Below are 6,336 nucleotides of genomic sequence, written 5' to 3' on the forward strand. Positions count from 1 at the left end.
ATTTGCTAACTGTTCAGTCTTTTCCGGGGTCACCATCTCATTTAAATATCATCTTCTCTGGTTGCAGAAAACCAACATGGTGGACTCAAGGGGCAACCTCCGGTCTCGAAAAATGAAGCCTATGCGGAAGTACAAAAAACTGCAGTTCCTCGAGGTTCCGCTTGAGGCTGGCTGCAGAAGCGCCGGAAGTGCCATAAGCCCACAGCCAAAAAAGCCCGTTTTTACCACAGGAATCAACATGTTTACAGCCTGGTTCAAAAAACGAGATGTATCTGAGAAGTTGACGGCCCCTTCTCCTCACACTGTGGGGGGGGTGAATTTTTTTATAACTCATCGGATTTTATTCTATTAAGGAAAACGACTATGCCCATATTTGGTTGTGTCAGATTTGATTGACAGCTCTGCGCGCTGCATCTGTCTGTCAGGTCAGGAGGTCAGGAGGCTAACAGCTTGATCCGTCTGATTTCTCCTCTTTTTTACTTCGTTTGGAGAGTTTGTTTAACACATATCTGACAACATACATGGCTTGCTGTGCGGTTAACAGACCATCCAAGAAGTTGATGCTTCAGTTTTTTTCGGTAAGTGATATAGTAGTGTTATATTTACTGCTTACTCATGTGTTTATATTTACGGACCTAGCTTGTTTAGCGTTAGCTTGTAAACCAGTCGGCTAACTGTGTAGCTCATTATTTACATTATTTACGGTCAATGGTTTAGAAATGTTTGTTGTTAAGATGTTGTTGTTGAAAATAGTGAGTTTGTGTGATGTTAGAAGCTAAAGGTTCATCTCGGTGGTTATCTGACGTTATGATGAATGTTATACTCCACCTAAATGTGGACATTAAAAAACAAACTTTGTGTAGTAATTATCCGTCAGTAACATAAACTGAACTGAACCTAATGTGCTGTGTAGGTTATAGAGGATGACATTAAAGTTACATGGTTGATGTAGTGTCTTAAGATTTGAGCAAACTGTTAACAAATAAAAAAAACTTCACTTTGTAAGAGCATCTGTAACCATTAAGAACTATATTAATAACCATATTAATTTTCACTGAACTCATACACAGAATATAGCTGTAGAAATATAAAATATAAATAACATATGAAATGAAAATAAGATTTAAAGCACATAGATATAAAGTATAAGAAATAGTTTGAAGAATACAGCCATGTACTGAGCTCATGTTAATAATAAATGAGTTACTGCATGTTCTGTACTAAAGCACAGAGAGTTGGGACCTGTTAATGATTTAAATAATTCAGATTATATTTGTTTCATGTTAAGATGAAGTACTATCCACAATAAACTGCTTAATTTTTCCTCACAAAATCTGAGACAATTTGATGTGGAATATCATCGTGTGAGTGAGAGAGAGAGTTGAAAACAGCATGATTACAATAAGGTTTATCTTCTTAACTTTGAATAGATGTTGATTACCTGAATACTGGACCTTTGTTGTCTGGGTAGTACACTGTTGAATTTATAAATGTGCTCTTACACACAGATGAATACAGAAAAATAGATGAGAACAAAAAAAATGATTTAATGAATAACTGATTTTTTCTCTCTTTCTTTGCCATCCTGAAGACCCCTCACTAAAAGTCCATGTTCTCCTGGATCCATGTCACATGCTCGAGCTTCTTCTGAATGACTTTTCAACAGTTGAAGTTCTGCTGAGAGAAGATGGCCAGCAGATAAGACAGCAGTACATGAAGGAGCTTCACAGGCTTCAGGAGGAGGAGGAGGGTTTGCACCTTGGAAGACTGTATTCATGCTTCAGCTGTTCAAATAAAACTAGATCTCCTCCAAACAACTTGCAATCAAACTATTTTCTTCCCATTTTAAAACCCTTTGTCCAGTTTAGATGGGAGAAGTTGATATTATGTGATATTGATCTGGGAAGACTACATTTCTAAATCATTTTTAACTGTGTTTTTATTCACCAGTTATTGATCTTATTTACTCTCCACGTATCTTGATTTAAGAATGGGGCTGTGTTTAAGGGCATATTTTTGCAATGACTCTGTTCCATCCCACTTTCAGAAATGAACTACATTAGTATTTATCAAAAGAATAAGAAGTTGTGTAAAAGTAGACTTCCTTCCCTAAGCTATTGAGTTGAGCATTAATCTGAAATGTATACTCATAAGTAGACATAAAGGAGTGCATTTATATAGAAATATTTATTTAATCTGAAAAACAACATTAAAAAAAGTCTGTTTTTACAGCAGAGATTAACATGTTTACAGCTTGGTACAAAACAAACAAATAGGTGTGATTAGCTCATGTCTCGATGGACACACACTGTACGGGGGGGGTGAATGTTTTGATGAAGGATAAGAGTTATTCACAATAAGGCGTGTAGCTGACCAGCTTGACAGGTGGGCGCGGTGTAACGGTTTGTCAAGAGGCTTAAAACCCGTCTCAGCTCCAGCTCTCAGTCTGTGGGTGTCATCACTCAGGCCATCCGGGGGAGACCTCCCTCACAGCGAGCTGTTGAAGAGAAGCAACCGAAGTCCACCCTAGAAGAACCAACAAATACAGATGTTGTTGAGGCTCAGGTTTCTTCCTCTGTCTCTGCAGCTCTCTGGGCACCTCGACGGACCAGTCACCAATAATCCACACTGTGTCTATAGGAGAAATACAAAGGTGTTCAATTAATGCCTCAGACAAGACAAAATGTACAGTTAACTACATGTGACAGCTCAGGGTGTTTTTTTGTTATGAGCCACATCTGCAGGAATAATATTGAACAAGGTAGCTGCAGCTCATCATAATAGATGCCAGTCTTAAATACTTTTTTTTCTAATACTTAAAGTTTTTGGTGTGAAGCTGACACTGTCCACAGACTCCATGACTTCACGGGGTTCAATAGAAAACAAATGTCTTATAATAAATACTAAATAATTATTTTTCAATTGTCATGTTCACCTCATCGCTGTTGACATCAGTAAATATAAGACACAGACATTCCTCTTTTTGTCAGAACAGTAACATGAACTGTATGCTTTGTAATATTGATTTCTTCTGGATGTCTCATATTTACAGTCTATGGATAAAACTTTGTTAATGTATTTCTCTGCTAACACTGACAAAGTCTAACTTCTCTAACAAATAACTCATAAACATAATTGTATATTTAAAAAAGTGTAGTTTTAAGACTTTAATTAAATATTTGTGTTGAATATAATTCGTTTTAACTGTGTTGTAGAAAAGTTAAATGTTAACTTACTGTTTGTAGAGTTTTCTCAGGACGAGCAGGAATAGTTGATGATAGCAGCCTAGCCGTTAGCTATGCTGTGAAGTGGACTGCTAACGTCGAGCTGAATGGGCGGAGCTAAGTCCCGCCGGTCCCGCCTTACTGCTGTAGCTAGGTTGATCCGAAGTTAGGTTGAGACTGCAAATCCAATATGGATGCGGCCGTCGATTGGACTCATTTTCTGCCTATGTCACAGACGGGTCAGGGTTCGTCCAGTAATATTTACAGTCTATGGGTGGACTCCATCAGGGTTTGAATTTAGGCTAGCATAAGAAAAAAACAGTTTGTTGGCTATGTTCATGATTTACACTATGATCCTAACTCATTTGGGTATTCTTCTGAGTAAGGTGGCAGCAAATATTGCAACAAAAGGCACACGGCCACTGTGATTCAGATCCGATCAGAGAACCACCCCGAGGGACAAAGGACACACAGACATGGACAAAAATAAAAGACTTCATAATCTCTTTGAGTGTGAGCCTGTGTTTATTTGCGTGTGTGTGTGTGTGTGTTTGCGCGTGTGTATGTATGTGTGTGTGTGTGTGTGTGTGTGTGTGTGTGTGCGTGTGTGTGTGTTCACTGTTTGCAGTCTGTGCCACAGCAGAAAAACCACAATCACATTTCTATCGAGTTAGTGGAGTCAGAGGGGACCTGACGGCGTCTGCTTCTTTGCCCTGAGAGTAACTGGAAGTGAAGATGATTGAATTATCTTCAGGCACAAAAGAAACATATTGGAACGTGTATCTTCAGATAGTGATGGGCCCGAGACACTGGAAACATAAACTCCATTCTCCAGCTGAATTGATCTCATGTTGCTCTGTAATTGCGTTGGGAAAGTTAGAACGGGGAAGGGGGGAAATGACTAAAGGTTGCATCAGGGAATTGGGTAGGTTTCTGCTTTGTACTAAGGCTTAGGCGATTATTTGATAGCAAACAGGCTGAGTTTAATGTTGAGCTTCATGCTCAATTTATATAAATGCGCTATTTATAAGCAAATATCTCTTCAATCAGAGTTATGTGCTGAAAGTGCATTTGGTGACAGTTTTGCCCTGATCAGTAAATGGAGCTGACTGAAAAACGTATGCTAAGAAGTTACTCTCTTTCTGGCATCCTCACCTTCTGCAGGTGCTGGCATATACTCAGCCTAGCAATTAAGTTCATTAGGCTCGCTACCAACTTTTAATGTCATTTAAAAACATTTTTATTTGTGTAAATAACCACCTAATAGATCAACAATGTGAACATGCATGTACAAATCAGAAGGGTCAGATGGAGTCATTTGGGTCGATTATTACTAGTTCAGTGTCAGGCCTAAAGGTCAAGACTGAGGTCATAGGAGGAGATGTATTAAGGTGGAATTAAAGACAAAAACAAAGGCAGTGCGCGCGTGTGTGTGTGTGTGTGTGTGTGTGTGTGTGTGTGTGTGTGTGGGTGTGTGTGTGTGTGTGTGTGTGTGTGTGTGTGTGTGTGTGTGTGTGTGTGTGTGTGTGTGTGTGTGTGCATGCATGTGTGTGGGCGTACATACGTGGGTCAGCTAGCTTGAAGCAGCGGGGCTCCCTGCATGTCTGACCTTTCCTCTGCCCCCTGCAGGCATGTGACACCGTGCTGACACTGACCTCATACAGGCCAGACGCCCCCTCAAATATACACATACACACACACACACACACACACACACAGCTGATCAGACTGGTTGTTTTTACCTGGCCTTTATCCCCCTCCATGCTCTGAAACTTTCACACACACACACACACACACACACACATACAGAGATACATAACTGCACCTAAAAAAATCTCCCATGGAATGTGCAATTTCTAATTCTGTAAATAATTTACAATCTGCATGACTGTTTTAAATGTGATGACTAATATGATAACGATCCCAAATCAATCACATGATTGATCCAAACCGCCTCACATAGTTTCAGCACATATGGTTACCTCGCCGCACTACTTGTCAAACATGGACAATACAACGACTGAACGGACAAATCTCAGTTTGCTAAACGGCTAATTTTGTGTTACAAAGATTTAAGATGGAAGTTTGATGAGAAACAAAAAGTTTTCTGCTCATACTGCATATGTATTCTTTAAATGAAGTGCGACAAGTTTGAAGTATAAGCCACCGGAAGCTTTTTAATTTTGGCTTTACTCTGATTGCACCAAAGGTGAGAAGTAAAGAGCGGAGCAAAGTAAACTCTGAAAAGCTCTGTTTTAACATCATCTGTGCAGAACTGGAACCGAAGGAACCTACTGCTAATCTTCTGACAAACATGAGTCACTCGACCTCTGAGCCACTTAACTTTTAGTCAAACCTTGAGAAATTTTAAGGCTTTTTAAGTAAAAGCAACATGAAGTGTAACATTGTGTGTCTGAAAACCATATTAGAGATCTTAAAAAGCTAAAATGCTATGCAGAGGTAAAGGCATGTAATCCTTTGTCATCAGAAAGCCTTTTTCACATCTGCACTCCTAGATAAATATCTAGATCATATTCTCCTGACCTTAAGTCCAGTGTTAAAATACTCCGCTTTACAGGAGAATTCAACAAACAGCTCCCACCTTGGTAACAAAAGAGTTTACCATTGTCTAATATTGGTTTGGTATATTGGATCTCCTGACCCTGACACAAACAAGGCCTTTAATCGTGTATGCGGAAAAAATACACAGGGCATTGCAGGAGAAAAACTCTGGGTGAAGTCCAAGCGAAAACATTAACTGTTTGCGTTCTCATATATTCCTGAGTTTTTCAGGAAAAAAAGTGTGAAAGCCCTAGAAGTGAGCTTTTTGACAGTCACATATTCCTTTTAATTCAATAAATGTGTCAAAAATTGATCAAACAATTAGTAAGTGAGGCTAAAAGAGCACTTTGATTTACTCAAACTTGGCCTTTATTCTCATAAAACTGAACATCACTTCTATTGATCAGGATGACGCTGCAGTCTCCGTGTATTAGCTGAGAGCTGCATGTTGAAAATGCTCCAATTTGGCAACACAAGTAAAGTGTTTAAGCACTGGAAGGTTGTAAACAAACACAAAAAACATAAATATCTATATATATGTGTGTGTAGA

General features: G+C 39.1%; 1 long non-coding RNA gene across 1 annotated transcript; it reads right to left on the reverse strand.

Annotated features, from left to right (window-relative positions):
• Positions 1–2,168: 2,168 nt before the first annotated feature.
• On the reverse strand, positions 2,169–3,503 carry LOC136181241 (uncharacterized). Its single transcript, XR_010667599.1, has 2 exons — positions 3,237–3,503; positions 2,169–2,634 (listed from the first exon to the last, which is right to left on the reverse strand). It is a non-coding gene; the product is annotated as an uncharacterized lncRNA (long non-coding RNA).
• Positions 3,504–6,336: the final 2,833 nt, after the last annotated feature.

Source organism: Labrus bergylta, chromosome 13, assembly GCF_963930695.1.
Source record: "Labrus bergylta chromosome 13, fLabBer1.1, whole genome shotgun sequence".
NCBI lineage: Eukaryota > Metazoa > Chordata > Actinopteri > Labriformes > Labridae > Labrus > Labrus bergylta.